The sequence below is a fragment of the Choloepus didactylus genome, chromosome 22, assembly GCF_015220235.1.
Source record: "Choloepus didactylus isolate mChoDid1 chromosome 22, mChoDid1.pri, whole genome shotgun sequence".
In the NCBI taxonomy this organism is placed as follows: Eukaryota; Metazoa; Chordata; class Mammalia; order Pilosa; family Megalonychidae; genus Choloepus; species Choloepus didactylus.
Genome location: NC_051328.1, coordinates 29,494,828 through 29,517,608, shown reverse-complemented (window position 1 = coordinate 29,517,608; position 22,781 = coordinate 29,494,828). Strand labels below are relative to the sequence as shown.

Sequence of the window (22,781 nt, the reverse complement as noted above, 5' to 3'; positions counted from 1 at the left end):
TAATTAGAGTGAAAAAGAGCAATTGAAGTAAAAAAGAACACTGGGTGCCTTTGTCTGTTTGTTTCCTTCCCCTATTTTTCTACTCATCCATCCATAAACTAGACAAAGTGGAGTGTGGTCCTTATGGCTTTCCCAATCCCACTGTCACCCCTCATAAGCTACATTTTTATACAACTGTCTTCGAGATTCATGGGTTCTGGGTTGTAGTTTGATAATTTCAGGTATCCATCACCAGCTACCCCAATTCTTTAGAACCTAAAAAGGGTTGTCTAAAGTGTGCATAAGAGTGCCCACCAGAGTGACCTCTCGGCTCCTTTTGGAATCTCTCTGCCACTGAAGCTTATTTCATTTCCTTTCACGTCCCCCTTTTGGTCAAGAAGATGTTCTCCGTCCCACGATGCCAGGTCTACATTCCTCCCCGGGAGTCATATTCCACGTTGCCAGGGAGATTCACTCCCCTGGGTGTCTGATCCCACGTAGGGGGGAGGGCAGTGATTTCACCTTTCAAGTTGGCTTAGCTAGAGAGACAGGGCCACATCTGAGCAACAAAGAGGCATTCGGGAGGAGGCTCTTAAGCACCACCATAGGGAGGCCTAGCCTCTCCTTTGCAGCAACTGTCTTCCCAAGGGTAAAACCTGTGGTAGAGGGCTCAACCCATCAAATCACCAGTCCCCTATGTCTGTGGTCATGTTAGCAACCATGGAGGTGGGGTAGTCGAATACCCCGCATTCTCCACAGGCTCCTCAAGGGGCACTACATCTTTTTTTTTCCTTGTTTTTCTTTTTTTTTTTTTTTTTTTAACTTTCCCTTCTTTTTTAAATCAACTGTATGAAAAAAAAGTTAAAAAGAAAACAAACATACAATAAAAGAACATTTCAAAGAGACCATAACAAGGGAGTAAGAAAAAGACAACTAACCTAAGATAACTGCTTAACTTCCAACATGTTCCTACTTTACCCCAAGAAAGTTACCTAATATAGCAACATTTCTGTGAACTTGCTCCTACTATATCCGTCAGAAATTAACAGACCATAGTCATTCCTGGGCATCCCCAGAACGTTAAATAGCTTATCTGTTCTTGTTGGATTATTGTTCCCCCTTCCTTAATTGCTCTCTATTGCTAGTTCCCCTACATTCTACATTATAAACCATTTGTTTTACATTTTTCAAAGTTCACATTAGTGGTAGCATATAATATTTCTCTTTTTGTGCCTGGCTTATTTCGCTCAGCATTATGTCTTCAAGGTTCATCCATGTTGTCATATGTTTCACGAGATCGTTCCTTCTTACTGCCGCGTAGTATTCCATCGTGTGTATATACCACATTTTATTTATCCACTCATCTGTTGAAGGACATTTGGGTTGTTTCCATCTCTTGGCAATTGTGAATAATGCTGCTATGAACATTGGCATGCAGATATCTGTTCGTGTCACTGCTTTCCGATCTTCCGGGTATATACCAAGAAGTGCAATCGCTGGATCGAATGGTAACTCTATATCTAGTTTTCTAAGGAACTGCCAGACTGACTTCCAGAGTGGCTGAACCATTATACAGGCCCACCAACAATGAATAAGAGTTCCAATTTCTCCACATCCCCTCCAGCATTTGTAGTTTCCTGTTTGTTTAATGCCAGCCATTCTAACCGGTGTTAGATGGTATCTCATTGTGGTCTTAATTTGCATATCTCTAATAGCTAGTGAAGCTGAACATTTTTTCATGTGTTTCTTGGCCATTTGTATTTCCTCTTCAGAGAACTGTCTTTTCATATCTTTTGCCCATTTTATAATTGGGCCGACTGTACTACTGTCATTGAGTTGTAGGATTTCTTTATATATGCAAGATATCAGTCTTTTGTCAGATACATGGTTTCCAAAAATTTTTTCCCATTGAGTTGGCTGCCTCTTTACCTTTTTGAGAAATTCCTTTGAGGTGCAGAAACTTCTAAGCTTGAGGAGTTCCCATTTATCTATTTTCTCTTTTGTTGCTTGTGCTTTGGGTGTAAAGTCTAGGAAGTGGCCGCCTAATACAAGGTCTTGAAGATGTTTTCCTACATTATCTTCTAGGAGTTTTATGGTACTTTCTTTTATATTGAGATCTTTGGTCCATTTTGAGTTAATTTTTGTGTAGGGGGTGAGGTAGAGGTCCTCTTTCATTCTTTTGGATATGGATAACCAACTCTCCCAGCCCTATTTGTTGAAAAGACCATTATGACTCAGTTCAGTGACTTTGGGGGCCTTATCAAAGATCAGTCAGCCATAGATCTGAGGGTCTATCTCTGAATTCTCAATTCGATTCCATTGATCTATATGTCTATCTTTGTGCCAGTACCATGCTGTTTTGGCAACTGTGGCTTTATAATAAGCTTCAAAGTCAGGGAGTGTAAGTCCTCCCACTTCGTTTTTCTTTTTTAGAGTGTCTTTAGCAATTCGAGGCATCTTCCCTTTCCAAATAAATTTGATAATTAGCTTTTCCAAGTCTGCAAAGTAGGTTGTTGGAATTTTGATTGGGATTGCATTGAATATGTAGATGAGCTTGGGTAGAATTGACATCTTAATGACATTTAGCCTTCCTATCCATGAACATGGAATATTTTTCCATCTTTTAAGGTCCCCTTCTATTTCTTTTAGTAGAGTTATGTAGTTTTCTTTGTATAGGTCTTTTACATCTTTGGTTAAGTTTATTCCTAGGTACTTGATTTTTTTAGTTGCTATTGAAAATGGTATCTTTTTCTTGCGTGTCTCTTCAGTTTGTTCATTTCTAGCATATAGAAACATTACTGACTTATGTGCATTAACCTTGTATCCCGCTACTTTGTTAAATTTGTTTATTAGCTCTAGTAGCTGTATCGTCGATTTCTCAGGGTTTTCTAGATATAAGATCATATCATCTGCAAACAATGACAGTTTTACTTCTTCTTTTCCAATTTGGATGCCTTTTATTTCTTTGTCTTGCCGGATTGCCCTGGCTAGCACTTCCAGCACAATGTTGAATAACAGTGGTGACAGCGGGCATCCTTGTCTTGTTCCTGATCTTAGAGGGAAGGCTTTCAGTCTCTCACCATTGAGTACTATGCTGGCTGTGGGTTTTTCATATATGCTCTTTATCATGTTGAGGAAGTTTCCTTCAATTCCTACCTTTTGAAGTGTTTTTATCACAAACGGATGTTGGATTTTGTAAAATGCTTTTTCAGCATCTATTGAGATGATCATTTGATTTTTCCCTTTTGACTTGTTAATGTGTTGTAATACATTGATTGATTTTCTTATGTTGAACCATCCTTGCATGCCTGGAATAAACCCCACTTGGTCATGGTGTATGATTTTTTTAATGTGTCTTTGGATTCGATTTGCAAGTATTTTGTTGAGGATTTGTGCATCTATATTCATTAGGGAGATTGGCCGGTAGTTTTCCTTTTTTGTAGCATCTTTGCCTGGTTTTGGTATTAGATTGATGTTAGCTTCATAAAATGAGTTAGGTAGTGTTCCATTTTCTTCAATGTTTTGAAAGAGTTTGAGTAAGATTGGTGTCAGTTCTTTCTGGAAAGTTTGGTAGAATTCCCCTGTGAAGCCATCTGGCCCTGGGCATTTATTTGTGGGAAGATTTTTGATGACTGATTGCCGGAGAAAACCGCCCCCCTTATCTTGCCCACATACTCCCCGTTGCCAGAGCAACTCCCGCCACCGCCAGTGCGCATACACCGTTGCCAGAGCAACTCCCGCCCTTTTTTCAAACGACCTCCGCGCCCTCTCAGAACCAATCCTAGCCTTTATCCCCTCAGCATTGCCATGTAAGAACCCCACACCCCTAACACCGACCCCGCCCTCTATGCCACCCTATATAACTTGTGCTGACCCCTGAATAAAGGCTTTTGTTCTATCCCCTCGAGAGGAGAGTGTTTCGCGTTCCTCTCTCGCCGCCCTCCACACCTTGCACGCCTCCGCCGGGGACTCGGCCAAGTCCCCCGCCTCACCTTCGCCTCCGGGAAGAGCTGCCGCCGGTACCCCTTAAGCAACCCTGAGCGCAGAGGGTTCTGTGGGTGCCCGCCCCTAGCTGCAACCGCAACTGGTGCCCCGTGTGAGGCACATCTACTCGTCCCCTCTCCACGCAACGGTCCAGCAAATCGCCCGCTCGCCCGGACGCCTCTCCATCTCCCCTTCCCCTCGCCTGCAAGGTAAGGGCCGCCTCTCCCTCGCCGCTCCGCGCCCGGAGCCGCCTCTCCCTTGCCGAATTATCCCGGCTACAAATACTGTTGCCCCCGACTACCTCTTGTCTTCTCTTTCTATGACCCCCATTCCTCCTAACACTCTCCCTCTACCCCTTCATTACTTTGGTGTAGTCCTCTGTGTCTTCGTTTCTCTGTTCGGCGCAGTGTGCCTGGCCGTGACCGCCCCCCCAGACTGTTCCCGTTACCAGAGAGTCCTGCTTTCTGTTCTCGTCGTCTTCTTCGGCCTCACGGCCACGGTTTACCTCATTCTCCTTGTTCTGTAGACGACCCCCCCCTCCTTTCCCCTCCGCTATGGGTAATCATCTATCCGCACGCCAAGCGCCTCAGCTCCAGCGATGACGTCAGCCCTGAGCCGGGCCGGAAACCGCATGCGCTTTACCCCGCCCTTCCACAGGACGGAGCTAGCCCGCCATCTTACGCCTTAGCTACGCCCACCGCGCCGCCATCTTGCGACACTTGGGGCCTCCCGCTTCCGCTTCCCCCTTCGGCGGACTCTTGGATTGCGCCGCCGCAACCCACACCCACCCCCCACTCACGACCCGCCTTCCTCTCCCCCTTAGAGCCGCTGCCGGCGGCTGCCGCCGCCCCTCCCGCCCCGCCGGCAAACAACCCCTGGCTGCCTTCTACACCTCAAGGCAACCCTTGGGGCAACGCTGCCCCTGCCCCCACTCCCGTGCCAGGCCCTCTGCAAGCGCGTCCTCCTTTCCCTCGCGCTTTTCGCTGCTTTCCCCTTAACGTTACCCCCACACCGCAAAAACCGTACGACTGGTATCCCATTGACTCAGACACTATCAAGCAACTTCGCAGGGCCGTCAAGGAGGACGGATTGGGTAGCCCATACGCTTCCCAAATACTGCAGGATGTCGCCATGGACCTTTGCCTCCTACCCAAGACTGGGCCTCGCTTGCCCGTACCATCCTTGGCCCCGGCCAGTTCGTTGATTGGCATGCCCACTTCCAGGCAGAAGCAGCTAGGCAGAGCGAGTGAGACGCAGCCACTGGGGCCACTCATCCCCCCGAGGCTTACATGGGCACGGGAGCGTTTATACACGCATCCGCCTATACCAATGCACCTGCCACCTTTTGGCCTATCCTTCGGGGAATCGCCTTACGAGCGTTTGCCAACTGCTCCGCCTGTCGGCCTAATAAATTCACCAAGCTCCTCCAGGAGCCGAGTGAGCCTTTCGCCACCTTTGTCTCCAGGGTCGAAGAAACCTGCGCTCGAAAGGTTAGTGATCCCCAGGCCCAACTGGCCCTCGCTCGAGAACTCATTCTCGAGGGAGCCAGTCCCCCTTGCAAGCAGGCTATCCTTCCCTTGCGGGAGAAGAGCATACACGATTGGGTACTTGCCTGCAGCGCCTCTGACCCAGCTGCCGCGTCCCTAGCCCAGGCTGTCTCTGGCGCTGTCACTGCCGCCTTAGCCGCCACCGCCGGTTGCTTCAAGTGCGGGCAGAGCGGCCATTTTGCCCGGGAGTGCCCCAATGCGGAGGTCAACCGCCCGCCTTTCAGGCCGCGCAATGGGCGCCCCCCTCTCACTCCTTGCCCACGCTGTCAGCGTGGCTATCACTGGGCGCGCGATTGCAAATCTAACCCCAAACCCCTCCGCCCCAGTCAGGGTCAGCACCAAAGCGCTGAGCAAGCTTTAAACTCCCAGCGGGGCAAGCCTCAGCCCCGCCCCTAAGAGGCAGCGTTCCAGCCGGTTCTAATGGAACTGATCATCCCACCTGGGGCCACAACGGTGGCCCCAAAGGACTTCCCGAGTGCCCCTACCATTGTCATTCTTCCTCCCCTAGGGGGGATTGCCCGTACCAGTGGCATGTGGCATCTAACGGCACCGTTGAAGTCTCCCCGCCAGAGCCTCAAAAGGAAGGCCGTAAAACGCTTCTCTGGACAGTCCCTATCACTCCGGAAAAGCCTACCCGTAAATTAAAAATAGGGGGGCAATGGTACACGGGCACGCTCGATTCAGGGGCAGAAGTCTCTTGCATGTCCGCTCAGTATGCCACCATGTGCATGGTTCTCGATGGTCCCTCGGTAGTGGGAGCCACCGGTACCTCCACTTCTCTTCAGGCCATGGGACCCATTAAGTGGGAGGATGAAGAAGGCCACTCAGGCACCTTCCGCCCGTTGTTCCTACACACCATAGACCAAATTTTACAGGGCCGTGATATCCTCGCCGCCTCTGGGGCAGTGCTTACCACGCAGCCCCCCCAATAATGTGCGCCACTGCTCGTTTAACACCTCCAGCGCCCGTTCCTCTGCAGTGGGATACTGAGGAACCTATATGGGTGGAGCAGTGGCCCCTTCCCACGCACAAATTAGTTGCACTCCAAGCCCTTGTCCAAGAACAATTGGACGCAAGCCACATAGAACCTTCTACTAGCCCCTATAATTCGCCAGTGTTTGTTATTCATAAAAAAGCCACAGGGAAATTTAGGCTCCTCCATGATCTGCGGGAGATTAATAAGCATATTCTTCCCATGGGTTCCCCGCAGCCTGGCCTCCCCCATCCGGTGGCCATCCCGGCTCACTATCACGTAGCCACCATTGACATCAAAGACTGTTTCTTTTCCATCCCGCTACATGAGCGAGACCGCCCTCGCTTTGCCTTTACAGTCCCCGTCCCCAATCACGCGGGCGCGGCTAGCAGGTACCAATGGAAAGTCCTCCCTCAAGGGATGCGTAACAGTCCGGCCATCTGCCAAATGTATGTTAATCACGCAGTGGCCCCCCTGCGAAAGCGGGCCATGCTCATCCATTACATGGATGACATCTTGGTGGCCTCTGAGGACGCCGAGGCGCTTCCTCTAATCCTCAAAGACCTCACCACTAATTTAGCTGACCTCGGCCTTACGGTTCAGCCCGAAAAGGTTCAGATTGTGCCGCCACTGGCCTTCTTAGGGTTTAGCATTGATAAAACCATTGCCCCGTCCGCTCCCCAGCTGGACATACCAGATCGGGTCACCATCACTGAGCTCCAACAGCTCTGCGGTCAAATCAATTGGCTCCGCTCTGCGTTGCCGATCACCACCACACAGCTCCAACCATTCTTTATGCTGCTGAGTGTCCCAGAAGCCCCGCCGCTAGCGGTCTCCCGGCGCATTAAGCTCACCCAGGAGGCAAAGGAAGCCATTGCCACCATTAACAAGGCGCTCGCCGCCTGCTGTCTCAACAGGTTCAGCACTAGAGAGGGCAATCTTATGGCACTCATCCTTCCTACGCCCGGAACACCCATGGGCTGCCTGTGGCAAGATGGCCCTCTACTTTGGGCGCACCCCGCTAAAAGCCGGCTTAGGAAAATCTGCCCCGCAGTGCGGCTCTGGATCAGCCTAGCTTCAGATCTAGTCACCCTGGCTGTTCATGTATTTGAAGCGCCGCCGGAAAAAATTGTTTGGCCCCTGAACGCAGGCCAAACCCGCCTGCTTATACGTGATAACCCGGACATGCAAATCCTTTTAGAAGGATTTCATGGGGAATTCAGCTGCCACTATCCTAGCCATCGACTATTACAGGGACTCGCCAAGCTTCCCTTCTGCAGCCCCTTCCACCCTTTCCCCTCCTCTGCACCCATCCCGGGTGCCACTACCGTCTTTACTAACGCCTCCAAAACCCGTTTCACCTTCCTCTCTTATCCCCCGGACCACCCAAAACCCCGCCTATTCAGCTATGTCAACCTTCATTCAGTCCAAGTGGGGGAAATCCTGGCGGTGTCATACGCGCTGAACACCCACTGGAACCACCCAGTAAACATTTTCACCGACAGCCTCTACACTTATCAGGTCTGCCGAGTCCTCGCGTTTTCCACCTTTTTCCCCGGGAACTCGGCCATCGATAAAGCACTTTCTGACCTCAGGAGCATCTTGGAGCATCGACAGGATTCTTGGTTCATTAGCCACATTCGTAGTCACTCAGGCCTTCCGGGGCCCTTGGCTAATGGCGACAGTATAGTAGACCAAGCGGTCTCAGCTCAAGATACCCAAGCAATGCTAACTCGCACAGCGGCCCCTCCGGGGGATGCTGTTAACCAGGCCAAGTTATTGCATTCTAAGTTTCACTTTTCGGCTGCATCGTTGCATCATCTATGTGGCCTCCCCCTAGACACCTGTAAACATCTTGTCCGCAATTGCGCAACTTGTGCGCCCTTCGCGCCGCTTGGCCCCCTGCAACCTCAGGGAGTCAACCCACAAGGCCTAAAACCCAATTCTAGATGGCAAATGGACGTAACTCACGTTCCGTCCTTTGGGCGCCTCAAGTAATGATTGACACCTTCTCGGCCATGTGTTATCAAGGCCCTGAGACAAGGAATTCTCTTCATGGGAGTCCCCTGGGACATAAAAACGGACAATGGGCCTGCCTATCGCAGTGCCTCCTTTGCAGCCTTTCTTCAGTTATATAACATCACCCATCATTTCGGCATCCCTTATAATCCTCAGGGGCAAGCTATTGTGGAAGCCGTCCACCGCCGCTTAAAAACACAAATTGAAAAACAAAGGGCCATGCTCCCCCAGGCAACTCCAGGGGACCTTATCATAGCAGCCCTTATTCACCTTAACCTATTCACATTCAATAAGGAAGGGCTTTCGCCCCTACATAGACATTGGGAGCCCTCGTATAGGCCTACCCAGGCCCCGATGGTCTACTGGAAGGACCCAGAGAGTAATGCCTGGAAGGGTCCCTCCCCACTCCTCGCCCAGGGGCGCGGGTTTGCTTGTGTTTTCCCAGATGATGCATCACAGCCAATCTGGATCCCAGGAAGAGCAATCCGACCCGCCACCAGCAGCCACGCGTCCAACAAGACGAGAACGCCGTCATCTCCGCAACCTGGTGTACCAGATAACAACCTTGCATCTAGACCGGGAGCCCAGTCCGGAGATACCCCCGGAAAAATAAGAAATCATGGAGATTATGCGCCTATACAGACGGGCAAAAGCAAGTCCCCTGCACCTCCATAACCCCCACCCAAGCATTGCTTCCCTTCTAATGATCATGCTTGCCCTCACCTCTCCCACCCAGGCCAACTCACTACACCAACCTTTTAACTGGACAGTCCATATCATGGGGGGGATAGAGAAGGACCTCCTCTATAATGTTACAGCCGAGGCTCCTTCGTTTACTGCCAGCATTTGTGATTTTGTTCAATTCACAGGTTTAAACAACAATAATTGGTTACGTAATCAATGTCAAGGCGGCCTTGTTTCTGGTTATTACATTTGTCCCTCCACAGGCAAAGGCTGTGCTGACCCCTCGCATTTTTATTGCCCCTCCTGGGGGTGTGAAACAATGGCCTACGGATGGTCTGAAGCTCCCAATAGAGATCAGCACCTCCAAGTGTCATGGACAAAGCCAAATTGGCGCAATATAACCCTTAAGGTTAAAAACCCCGGCGAGGACAATTGGCTTAGTGGCCGCACATATGGCCTCCACCTCTACATGGAGGGCTATGATTGGGGTGGTCTCTTCTCCATACAAAAGAGACACCCCACCGCCACCGATCCGAGCGGCGTTGGCCCCAACAAAGTCCTTAACCCCCTTAATCCACGGCCCTCCAGCCGCACCTCAGCTGCAAACAGCGCATCGCCAACCCCACCACCCCAACCTTTTCTGCCCCCCTCTCGTTACTCCTCTCCCCTCCTTGGCCTTATCCAAGCGGCCTTCACCTCAGTGAATTCCTCCCACCCCAATCTTACCTCCTCCTGTTGGCTTTGCCTCTCCACCTCCTCCTCCCTGTATGAGCCCGTCGCCTCCAACCTCTCCTTTTCAGAAAATACAGAGAATAGCCCCTCGGAATGCAATTGGAATACCTCTGCCGTCCCCCTAACCTTTCATTCGGTTTCCTCCACAGGAAAGTGCATCCGCCCTCTCTCATACAACTCTCCCAACCTCACAGCTTGTGCCAACTACTCATCCCCCGACAGCTCTGCCAAATTTCTTATTCCCCACAACTCCTCCCAATGGCTCTGCTCCTCTACAGGACTTACCCCCTGCCTTAACGTGCGAACCCTCAATACAACTCATGAAACTTGCCTCCTAATTGTCCTTATCCCTAGGGTCCTATACCACAGCGAGGAAGACTTCTTCCTCCGCCTAGAAAGAACTGCAGCTCCTGCCCCTCTGCAAAAGCGAGAGCCCATCACCGCCCTCACGGTCGCCACCCTCCTAGGTCTTGCAGGCGCTGGCACCAGAATCGCTGCACTAGCCAGTCAAGGCTCCGCCCTAACTCACCTCCGGGCGGCTGTTGACGAGGACATTCGTCACCTACAAAACACTATTTCCCATCTTAAAAATTCTGTTAACTCCCTCTCTGAGGTCGTGCTCCAAAACCGCCGAGGTCTCGACCTTCTTCTCCTCAAAGAAGGAGGCCTTTGCGCCGCCCTAGGAGAAGAATGCTGTGTATATGCCAATTCCACAGGTCTCGCCGAAAACAGCCTAAAGAAGGTCCGAGAAGGACTAGAACAACGCAGAAGGGACCGTGAAGCCACCAACTATTGGTCCCACATCTTTACCCCCCTCCTCCCATACCTCCTCCCTCTCATCGGCCCCCTACTAATGATTATTCTAGCTCTCACCCTAGGGCCCTGTATTATCCGCAGACTTGTCCAACGTGTTAAAAGCCAGGCCAATGCTGTCTTCTCATCATTTGTACAAGTGCAGTATCAACGACTTGCCTCTACTGAAGAAGCTGGCCCTCCGCAGCGTTACCACCCTCGTCCATCCCGCAAGCAGCGAGGCCCCTCTCGAGCGCCCGGGCGCCACACCAACGCCGAGCTCCAGCCTCTCTGAGCGGCCGTCAATCCTTTTCCCCTCCCCGGCCTCCCCTCTCCCTCATCCCTTGGCGGATCTCTCCTGTGAGCTTCTTCTTCTAATTAGAAAAGAAGGGGGAATTGCGGGTTGCTGGTGCTGAGTTCCAACTTGGCGGGCCGGGGCCAGGGAACCTGGTCAGCCCCTGGGGGAGGCGATGGGCATGGGCAGTAGCGCCCTCCACAGCCCCCCCCCAGGGAACCTGGCCAGCCCCTGGGGAGGGTAGTGGGCATGGGCAGTAATATCCTCCACAGCCCCCCGGGCCTAAGAAAGTGGAGCCGGCTACAGGCCCCATCTCCCTCACCCAAAATACAACCGTTAGAGGAAGCTTGCCGGAGAAAACCGCCCCCCCCCTTATCTTGCCCGCACACTCCCCGTTGCCAGAGCAACTCCCGCCACCGCCAGGGCGCATACACCGTTGCCAGAGCAACTCCTGCCCTTTTTTCAAACGACCTCCGCGCCCTCTCAGAACCAATCCTAGCCTTTATCCCCTCAGCATTGCCATGTAAGAACCCCACACCCCTAACACCGACCCCGCCCTCTATGCCACCCTATATAACTTGTGCTGACCCCTGAATAAAGGCTTTTGTTCTATCCCCTCGAGAGGAGAGTGTTTCGCGTTCCTCTCTCGCCGCCCTCCACACCTTGCACGCCTCCGCCGGGGACTCGGCCAAGTCCCCCGCCTCACCTTCACCTCCGGGAAGAGCTGCCGCCGGTACCCCTTAAGCAACCCTGAGCACAGAGGGTTCCGTGGGTGCCCGCCCCTAGCTGCGACCGCAACTGATTGGATCTCTTTGCTTGTGATGGGTTGGGTGAGGTCATCTATTTCTTCTCTGGTCAGTCTAGGTTGTTCATATGTTTCCAGGAAATTGTCCATTTCCTCTACATTATCCAGTCTGTTGCCATACAGTTGTTCATAGTATCCTCTTATAATTTTTTTAATTTCTTCAGGATCTGCAGTTATGTCACCTTTTTCATTCATTATTTTGTTTATATGGGTCTTCTCTCTTTTTGATTTTGTCAGTCTAGCTAGGGGCTTGTCAATCTTGTTGATCTTCTCAAAGAACCAACTTTTGGTGATATTTATCCTCTCTATCGTTTTTTTGTTCTCTATGTCATTTATTTCTGCTTTAATCCTTGTTATTTCTTTTCTTGTACTTGGTTTAGGATTGGTTTGCTGTTCATTTTCTAGCTTCTTCAGTTGATCCATTAGTTCTTTGATTTTGGCTCTTTCTTCCTTTTTAATATATGTGTTTAGTGCTATAAATTTCCCCCTTAGCACTGCTTTTGCTGCATCCCATAGGTTTTGGTGGAGTTATTACTTTAAAAGTTTACAGTCTGAGGCTGAGAAAATGTCCAAATTAGGGCATCAACAGGCGATGCTTTCTCCCAAAGACCAGCTACCAGTGATCCTCAGCTCCTCTGTCACATGGAGAGGCACATGGCAATGTCTACCCAGTCTCTCCCTTCTCTCTTGGGTTTCCTTGCTTCCAGCTTCTGGCTCCTGTGGCTTCCTCTCTGTTTTCTGTGTCTCCTCTCTCAGATTCTCTGTCTTTTGTCCCTGAGCTTCTCTAGGCAATTTTTTTTTTTTTAGTTATTTTTCTGTCTTTTATCCAATTATGAAAGACTTCAGTAAAAGGATAAAGACCCACATCTCAACTTAAGATCCTACTTGCCAAAAGACCCTACTTAAAATGGGTCCACAACCACAGGAAGGGATTAGCTTTAAGAACATAATTTTCTGGGAGAGATAACAGCTTCAAACCATCACAGCAGCCTGGGAAGCAAAAAAAAAAAAAAAAAAAAAAAAACAAGGATGGTGGCAGTGGACACAGAAAAAGGCCAGACTGCTTGGAGGAAGAAACTGGATGCCAAAGATGGGAAAGAGAAAATGAGATACAAAGAAAACCAGACAGAGTGTCACAGAGGCCAAGAGAGGAACGTGATTTAAGAAGTGGTTAACTGTAGAGGGTGCTGAGAGGTCAAGCAAGATGACAAAGCATCAGTGGGAACTTGACAACTTAGAGGTTTGTGGGAACCTCAAACACAACATTTTCAGGGGAGTGGTAGGGATGAAATACAGACGAGAGTAAATCAAAGGGCAAACAGGAGATTAGGGAGCAGAGACAGCTCCATTACATTTTGCTCAAAAGGGGAGCAGAAAAATAAGAGTGTGCGGGAAGATGTGGGGAGGAAGAAAGTTGTTTGCTTTTAAAGATGGGCGATATTAAGAATATTTGGGGGGACTCTGGGAAGATGGTGGCATAGAGAGAAGTGGAAGACTTACTCTCCCCCAGAACAATTCATAAATGAAAAAAAAACCAGTAAATAACCTGGAATAATAGTGGGGAGACAAATGTGACTGCCCACTCATCATCCACCAACCTGAATTGGGAGGAATGCCTGAGATCACAGCATAAAATCTGTAAGTAAAACTGCGGACCCATGCTGAGAGCAGAGAGCCTAGAGCCGAGAGCCCCTCCCTCACAGAAGCTGCACCGTGCACTCTCTCAGCCCAGCTCCAAATGAGGTTTTAATATTAACTGCTCAATACAGACAGCAAATCCTCAACAAGCAGACAGAGGCTTTTGGTGACAACTGACCTTGAGAGAATCGGGGGACATATCTGTCTCAGGATAGGGAGCCCAGAGAATCGGGTGCTATCTCTGGCTGACAGGTGAACCTGGGAGTTTTTCTGTCCCTCTCTCTCTCTCTGTGGAGAAAACCTCAGCTGTTCTCAGCCCGCAAGGCGTTGCTGACAGCCTCAGACATTCTGCATTCTGAAACAAGCTGAGAGCATGCCACGGCACGGCGGCCCAGGGCTTCCCTTGAGGGACAGCACGCACTGGTGACGTAGCATGGCATTCCCTCGGCTGAGCTCCTGGAGGATCGCGGCTGGGAGGGGGTACCTGCTCAGAGAACCCAGGGGCGCTACGCCAAGTCCGGTGGTTTGGGGAGCAGCGAGAGAGAGGGTCTGGGGCTGAACTGAAATGAAGGCTTAAACTCTTGCGGCGGCCTGGAATCTCCTGGAACCAGGGGGATTTGAACATTACAACTGCCCTTCCTCCCTGGCCACCCGTACACACGCCCCACATTCAGGGCAGACGGCTCCAGCAACACAGCCAAACTGAGTTCTTCAACTGAACCCACAAGAATCATTTCCCCACACACCGCGGGAACAAGGTTGTGAACTGACTTGAGGGATATAGGTGACTCACAGACACCATCTGCTGGTTAGTTCAAGTGTACGTCACCAAACTATGTTTCTGAAAAATTAGATTGATATCCTTTTTTTTGTTACAACTTGAAAGAACCCTATCAAGCAAAAACAAATGCCAAGAGGCCAAAAACAACAGAAAATCTTAATGCATATGATAAAACCAGAAGATATGGAGAATCTAACTCCAAACACACAAATCAAGATTTCGGAAGAAACACTCTACCTCACACAATTAATCAAAGAACTACAATCAAGGAACGAAAACATGGCAAAGGATTTAAAGGACATCAAGAAGACCATGGCCCAGGATATAAGTGCCATAAAGAAGACCCTAGAAGAGCATAAAGAAGACATTGCAAGAGTAAATAAAAAATAGAAGATCTTATGGAAATAAAAGAAACTGTTGGCCAAATTAAAAAGACTCTGGATATTCACAATACAAGATTAGAGGAAGCTGAACAACATCTCAGTGTCCTAGAAGTCCACAGAACAGAAAATGAAAGAACAAAAGAAAGAATGAGAAAAAAATAAAAAAAATTGAAACGGACCTCAGGGATACAATAGATAAAATAAAACGTCCAAATTTAAGACTCATTGGTGTCCCAGAAGGGGAAGAGAAGGGTAAAGGTCTAGAAAGAGTATTCAAAGAAATTGTTGGGGAAAACTTCCCCAACCTTATACACAATATAAGTACACAAAGCATAAATGCCCAGTGAACTCCAAATAGAATAAATCCAAATAAACCCACCCCAAGACATATTCTGATCAGACTGTCAAATACTAAAGAGAAGGAGCAAGTTCTGAAAGCAGCAAGAGAAAAGCAATTCACCACATACAAAGGAAACAACATAAGTAGTGACTACTCAGCGGCCACCATGGAGGCGAGAAGGCAGTGGCACGACATATTTAAAATTCTGAGAAAAATTTCCAACCAAGAATACTTTATCCAGCAAAACTCTCCTTCAAATTTGAGGGAGAGCTTAAATTTTTCACAGACAAATGCTGAGAGACTTTGCCAATAAAAGACCTGCCCTACTTCAGATTCTAAAGGGAGCCCTACCAACAGAGAGACAAAGAAAGGAGAAAGAGATAGAATTTTAACAGACATATATAGTACCTTACATCCCAAATCACCAGGACACTCATTTTTCTCTAGTGATCACAGATCTTTCTCTAGAAGGGACCATAAGCTGGGACATAAAACAAACCTCAAGAAATAAAAAAAAAAAAAAAAAAAATTGAATATACTCAAAGCACATTCTCCAACCACGATGGAATACAAATAGAAGTCAATAATTTTTGAACTGTAACTCCACTATTTACTTCCTACATGATAAAAAAATACACAAACTCGAAGGACAAATCAGTGGTTTTGAACTCAATGTAAAATATGTAATTTTAGACAACTATATAAAGGTGGGGGAATGAAGGAGTATAGGAACATCGTTTATGTGCCCTATTGAAGTGAAGGTGGTATCAAAGAAAAACAAGATTGATATGGATTTAAGAGGTTAATTTTAAGCCCCCCAGTAAACACAAAGATATTATCAGAGAAATAACCATAGAGATGAAAAGTAGAGTATGGGTTAAGAGAAATGGGGGAAGGGGCAATGGGGAGTTAAGAAATGAGTGTAGGGTTGCTGTCTGAGGTGAAGGGAAATTTCTAGTAATGGATGGTGGGAAAGAGCATTACAACATTCTAAATGTGATTAATCCCACTAATGGAAGGCTAGGGAGGGAGTGGAATGGGAAGATTTAGGCTGTATACATGTTTCCACAACTGAAAAAAAAAAAAAAAAAAAAGAATCTAACTAGATGACAACTGAATGCTAAGGATGAACTTGGAGGGGACTGGAGGATAGAGGACAGGGGCCTCAAAGGGACACAGTTGAGACATAAGGAAAAGGAAATATATAATGTAAGCTTTGTGTCATTGTTAAATCTCTTATACTTCTTAGCTGTGCTTAATGGAATTACATAAAAAGAATGTTCTGGTTCATGGGAAGTATACACGTGAATTATAGTGTATGTTCAAGGATGTGTGCAGCTAACTCTCATATGTTCAGAAGACAGAACAATAGATGATGGATGATAGGGAAGGAGGGAAAGAAATAGAGATGTGACAGCATGTTAAAGTTGGTGGATTGAGCTATCGGGGGAGGGGGGTCAGGGTATGATGGAATTCCGTGTATGGGTCTAGTATTGTTTTTGCAACTATTCATGTAACTTTGAATTTATTTCAAAAAAAAAAAAAAAGTTTGTGACTGGTGGAAATAGAGATGAGAGGATCTTGGGACACATCATAATGAGAAGGTTGTTACATAAGTTTGATGTTTTCCTAGATGAATATCATGCTGTCTGAAATAAATTCAACTGAAGAAACCACTGAGGAAAATGTGAATTTATTAATTGTTTTAAAGTTCTTTCTATCCTGAGCATAGTTTTCCTGGGACCAATACCTTAGATATGTTGGCAGAGGTCCTATCAATTCTAAATCCTTATAGTCATGTCATGCTTGATGCAAGTCATTGCAGTTCTTACATTAAAGTTTATGATTTGTTTGCACCCTGAATTTAAAAAAAAAAAAAAAAAAAAAAGAAGAATATTTGGCTGCTGGTGGGAATGATCCAGTAAAAGGGAGGGAGACTGATGATAAAGGAGGGGGAGTAACAGAAGGGACGAGGCCCTTGGGAAGGAAAAGAAGGGAAGGGATCAGAACCTAAGCAGAAGGATCACACGCCTCATATTTCAGTGGGTGACGTAGAGATTTCAGGTATAAGGTAAGGTATCTTTCCCTCAAGAGGCGAGGAGGATTATGCATCATGTTAAGCTTATCACTCACACACCCACGGAACAGGGAAGTCCCAAGACGTCACAAGCACACATTTTGGAGACAGTAAATCCAATTCAGTTCGAGAAGGAACACAAGAGTGCAGGCTGTGTCTTCCTGGCAGGGATGGCCCAGAAGGCCTGGCAGGATAAGGTTTGGACGAGGAAACAAAGAGGGACAGGAAACACACACAATAAGTCACAGACTGAGTCTGGGCCTGATGTAGGCTTGGGGAGGACAGTCAGGAACCTGGCGTGGAGGCCGCAGTGTGGACAGTGAGTGCTGGGGAGAGGGAACCGAAGGGAGGTGGGGCCAGACCAGGGAAGGCAAACAGTGGGCAGAGAGCTCTGAATGTCCAGCAGGCAATAATGAACTATGACAGGCTGAATATGGGAAAGGCAGGTTTTAACAAGCAATCTAATAGCAAAATCAGTGTTCATTCCATCTTCCCAGAATTTTATTTTTGCAACCACGTATCGCCCCGTGTCTGCCACCGCCCTGGTCTTAAGCCCTCAAGTTCTACCTCGGTGATTGCATAGTCTGCCAGAAGGATTTTAAACAACTCGCCCTGTTTACATAAAGAGAAATTAATACACAGAAGAGGGTGCTTTTATTTCCTGCTTCTCCCTTTTCCCCATCCTACTGTCTCGTGACCTGAAAGCAGCCAGGGCTTCTGCCCCAACACGCACTGACGTGGCTCTGGCCCCACACACCAGTGTTGCCAGACTCCAAGGACACTTTGCAGGTGCCACATTGCCTGACCTCTCGGCGGCAGCTGATTACTCCACTATTCCTTCCTGCCTTCCTACAACATACTCTTCCCTTCTTTTTGTTTTTTCTTTTGGACACCTACTTCCCTTGTCACATCCTCATTGGCTTTTCTCCTTTCCCCATTCCTTATTTATCCCTCAGATCTCTGGCTGAACCCCACTTCTCTTCGCTCCACACTCACACTCTCTCCTTGGGTGATCTCATCCTCTACCCTGACAATGGCCCAAGCCAGAGCAATCCTGAGCTGCGCCCCTCTGGATCTAGCCACAGAATGGCCATCTCTGCTGGGACACCCATATGTACAACTGGTCACATCCACCTCCTTCAATACTCACAGAGGCTCCACTTCTATGTCCGCCAGTGACACCACCTACTACAACCTGGGTGTTATCCTGGATTTCTCCCTTTCCCTCGTCTCCCCCTCTCTAGTCAACCATCATGGTCTAACAAATCTACATTCTAAATCCCTCTTAGATTCATCTACCTCTCTCCATCCCCAAGGCCATTACCCGAGTCCAGGCTGCCATCATTTCTTGCTCAGATTACTGCAGAACTCCCCTAACAGGGCTTCCAGCCACTAATGTGCACATACTTCATCCCCCATTCTCCACACAGGAGTCTGAGCAAGTTTTCCAAAGTAAATATTTCACTGCCCTGCTTAACATTCTTCAATGACTTTCTGTTGTCCTTGGAAAAAGTTCAAGCACCTTCCTATGAAGTACAAGATCCTTCACAATCTAGCCCATTTCCAGTCTCATTCCCCTTCTCTTCCCCACCCCTCATGCTCTAATTAAGGCAAAATGAACTACTTGCAATTCCTGAAGCACATCAGGTGTGCGCTCCCTCTTTCAACTTCAGATTCTGGGCATACTGTTTCCACTGTCACAGTTCTCCCCACCTTCCTAGAGAAAACTAGTCCCCTAATCCCCTCTTATCTGATCCCTTTGTTCGGAGATGTCCCATGTTATCCCTACAGCCTGAACATCTCCCAGCACAGAACTTACCACACCACGTAACAGACTGTTTACTAACTAGGGAAGGAACTCAGCCAGGCAGCTGGAGGAAGAGAGATATGGGTTTGAAAACTGTCTCCGCCACTTATGAGCTATATGACTGGGCAAGTCACTCACTCTCTATGCCTCCGTCTTCTCATCTGTACACAGGGGAATTCCTACCTCATGTGGTTGCTGCAAAGGCTAAACCAGACAAAACAGGGAGAACAGGAAAACTGTCACCTAATGAGCAATCAAGAAGTAGTTTTTCAACCCTTTCTGAGAGCAAGGACCCATTATAGCTTCCTCACGGTTTTCCTAGCATCCAGTGTAGGCACCCAGGAAATATTTGTTGGCAAATGAATAGGAACAAAGAAAGCAGATGGGGGGAAAAATCAATGGTAACTCTGAGATCTCAATCCCAAGCCCCCAAATTTAAGAAGATATCTTAACACCGCAAAGAATTTTTTTAAATTCTAATATTTTATAGGTCATTATAAAGTGCCAAACTCGTCTTTGGTCTGTAACTAATTTAGTCCTTGCAACTTCATGAGATAGATGTTATCGTCTCTATTTTACAGGGGCGTAAACATGAGATAGATGTTATCGTCCCTATTTTACAGGTGAGTAAACTGATGCACAGAAAGGTGAAATGACTCACCCAAGGTCCTAGAGATGGGAAATGAGAGAGCCAGGATTCAAACCCAGCCATTGTGATGCTAGAGTCTGCCATGCACTCATTACTCTGCACATAAAACCAGATAAGGACAGAGCCATAAGGCACATCCCCCAGCAAGAGAAAGGGAACTGCAAAGGGGATGGAATTTCAAGATGGAATAATTAACAATGATAAAGGGCCAGGGTGATAAAACCCAGGAAAAGGATTTTGACCTTGGGCTCACCACGATATTCAAAAGAGTCAATAGAGCAGTGACGTTGGAATAAAAGGATCTGAAGTAGACATCAATTTTAAGCTAAGGAAGGCACCACAATCTATTCCAGGAGGTTTGGCAGCAAAACCAAGAAAGTTCCATAGCAGGAAAAGCCAGTACACAGCAGTAAACTGAAGACACCAAAGACAAAGAAATAAAACACAAAACTTGGTTGAAAATAAAATCATAGTTCTTTTAAAAGAAGTTCTGAAAAAGAATTGTAGCACATTCTCTACTAAGAATAAGTTGCTAAGCAACCTGAAGATGCCCTGGTTCTGCTTAAATTTGCTTATACCAACAAGAGCAAGGCGAGAGCTCTAACCTCTGCTGTACAATCTCATTAACGTAAGAACCACCTGGGACACCTGTTTAAAAAGAAAAAACAAAAAACAGACTCCCAGTCTCCACGTCTGGAGATCCAGATTCCGTTGACCCAGGTTGCTGTGGTTTTCAGTAAGTGCACCAGGTGATCCGGCAGGTTTAAGGAATTAGTACAAAGTCCTACCACAGGAAAGGTGTACCCTTCGGCCCGGCTCCACGCGGCCCCCTCCCGGGTCGCATCACGATACGTCAAAGGGCAACACGGACTTGTGGATTCCAGATTCAAACCTCAGTATCGTACACGTCACTCACAAGAGGTCAAGCATTAAGAAGGCTCACTGACCTGGCCTAGGCTTTTAGGCAACTTCTGCTAGGCTCTGCAGCAGGAAAGCCCAGATGGACAGCACGTTTCAACGCGGGAAAACAATTCCACCTGCAAAGAAGGATGAGCGGGCAGGGCAAGCCTGAGTTGCCCTGCGCTGCACGTGTGTGCAGGCCCGAGGGGAGAGCTTGGGGCGGCCGCCCGGGACATCAAGGCTGAGCTGCGGGCGCCGGGAGGAGCCGGTGCGCAGGCCCCGGGGCAGCCGGGCACGCGTCCCTGAAGCTCGACAACCTCGACTGCTCGGCTCCGGCCGCAGCGAGTGCCCCCAAGCCCGGGAGAGACCCGACGAACCCGCTCTCCTCCCGGGCCGGCAGACTCCTGGCGCCGAACGCGCCTTCCGAGACGACAAGGCAGAGCCAACGCGAGGCGAGGGACGGCCGGGACCACCCCTGGGCGAGCCCGCAGCGGAAACGGGGGCACACAGGAGACACGGTTAAGGCCCGCGCGGACAGGGAGGCCAGAGCGGCTGGCCAGCTGCCTCCTTACCTCACGGCCCCCACGGGCCCCGCGCTCAGCAATACCCTGGCGGCGGCGAGGCAGGAGCCACAACAGCAGCCGGGGGTCGCGGCCGGGGGTCGCGGTGGGCCGACAGAGCGGGGACAGGGAAAGGGACAGGGGAAGCGGGGCGGAGGGAGGAAAAAGTTCCGGGGAAGCGGGAGTCCGCGACCTTTCCGCGCTTTACGGCCCGCCAGCAAGGGTAAGGACGACACGAGTCCTCCGCGGCGCGCAGGCGCCAGGGTGACGTCGCCGCCCCGGTCCCACCCCCGGCACGTGGGCTTGTTTGGTTTCGCGAGGCCCCGCCCCTGGCGCCGCTGTCTCCAGTCCAGTGGGATGTGTTAGTGCGCGGGCTTGCGACCTGCCTCGATTCCTGCGAAGAGACTCGGGACGTCATAGATGCGCGCCGGACCCCGCTGGAGTGCGGGAAGCGCGGGGATTTCTCCCCGTCAAGGCGGTGTCCTGGCCTTCGCCCCTCGTGGGTCCGCAGTCCGAAGCCGCGTCCAGTCCCGGGCGTGCAGAGGCTCCCTGGGCCGGCCGTGGCGCTGTTCTTGGAAGTCGCTCTGGGTCTTCCTGGGCGAGGCTGTAGCAGCGCGTAGCCGAAATCCCGGCTGCCGGCCGGGGCCGACCTCGGAGGCACGAGGAGCTGCTGTGCGTTCCCGGCCCCATCTTGCTGTTCCGCCCCTTCCCAGCTAGTCTAGGCCTGGAGGAAGACAAGCTCTCTGGAGCCTTTTGAGAAGTTCCCCATCCACTTCTCCCTCACTATCCATCCCTGAGTTCTTTTTTTTTTTTTTTTTTTTTCATTTTTCTTTATAGCACTCACCACTGACTGAAGTCCATAGATTATTTAAGTGTCTGTTGACTGCCCTACCGTGCCCACTGGTTGCACACCTAACCGTGGTACGGGATCTAATTCTTGGGCACACTTTCTAGTTCTCATTCTTTAGATTTAAGCCCATCTCAGCACACAAGCCTATAGACCAATTTTGTGTTTTCTTCATAGCCGCCTGTGACCAGGGCAGGTCCAGGGACGCCCCTGTCTCCATGCCACCAACCCACAGTACGTGCTACACTCGGGTCAGTGAACTTACCAGGCCCAGGTAACAACTGGTTACCTGAGGACAGAAATGCTGCTGTTTGCTCCTCTGATGTGTGAAAATTCAAAGTGTGCTGTGCTCACTGCTGGATGAATACTTCAATAATATTTGAAATAAGGGTTTAAAGCTTGGGGTCACCAAACCTGCCCCCCAAAAGATCAATCCATCAGAGGCATATTCTTGGGAAAGCATTTCCTGATACCCAGATATGGCTTTTTGGGAGAAAATGCCTCAGATTCATAAGCAATCTGGCTACATTGCTATTTCCAGGCACATAGATTTGAGAGAAACCTAATTGTCTGCTGGAAATGGTGGATGAAATAAAAGGATATTTACCCTATAATAACATTCTGTTTCCATGCAGTGAGTGGTGAACAAGCTGTAGCTCTCTCACTGCCTTCCTCCCCCATCACCACCTTTGGCCTCACATTCAACTGCTGAGTTGTAAGACTCCTTCATTATCAATGATGGGTCTTGAACTTGCAGCCTCTCAAAACCACCAATGAACTATTTTTCAGGAGAATTGAGTGTTTTTGTGGTATTGCCTTCTCTTTGTCCTTTCACTCCAGAGTTGTTCTTTGTACACTATGACTTCTTCTGGGTCAAGTGTCTGCATCACTTACTGACCTACACATCCCTTCTTGAGACATATTTATCATATTTAGGTGCATTTAAATTTTATCCTTTTCAAACTTATTCTGTTTTCTTGTTTTTCTCT

General features: G+C 48.8%; 1 protein-coding gene across 2 annotated transcripts in view; it reads right to left on the bottom strand.

Annotated features, from left to right (window-relative positions):
* The window catches only part of PDPR (pyruvate dehydrogenase phosphatase regulatory subunit), a 61,408-nt gene extending 40,214 nt beyond the window's left edge, over positions 1-21,194 (bottom strand). The window contains exons 1-2 of one of the 2 annotated variants that reach the window (XM_037816458.1): positions 20,958-21,193; positions 20,433-20,522 (exon numbers count right to left, since the gene is read on the bottom strand). The gene's annotated coding sequence lies outside the window, so the exon portion shown is untranslated. Of the gene's footprint in view, positions 1-20,432; positions 20,523-20,957 lie in introns of both variants that reach the window. The other variant, XM_037816459.1, reaches the window with a different exon arrangement.
* Positions 21,195-22,781: the final 1,587 nt, after the last annotated feature.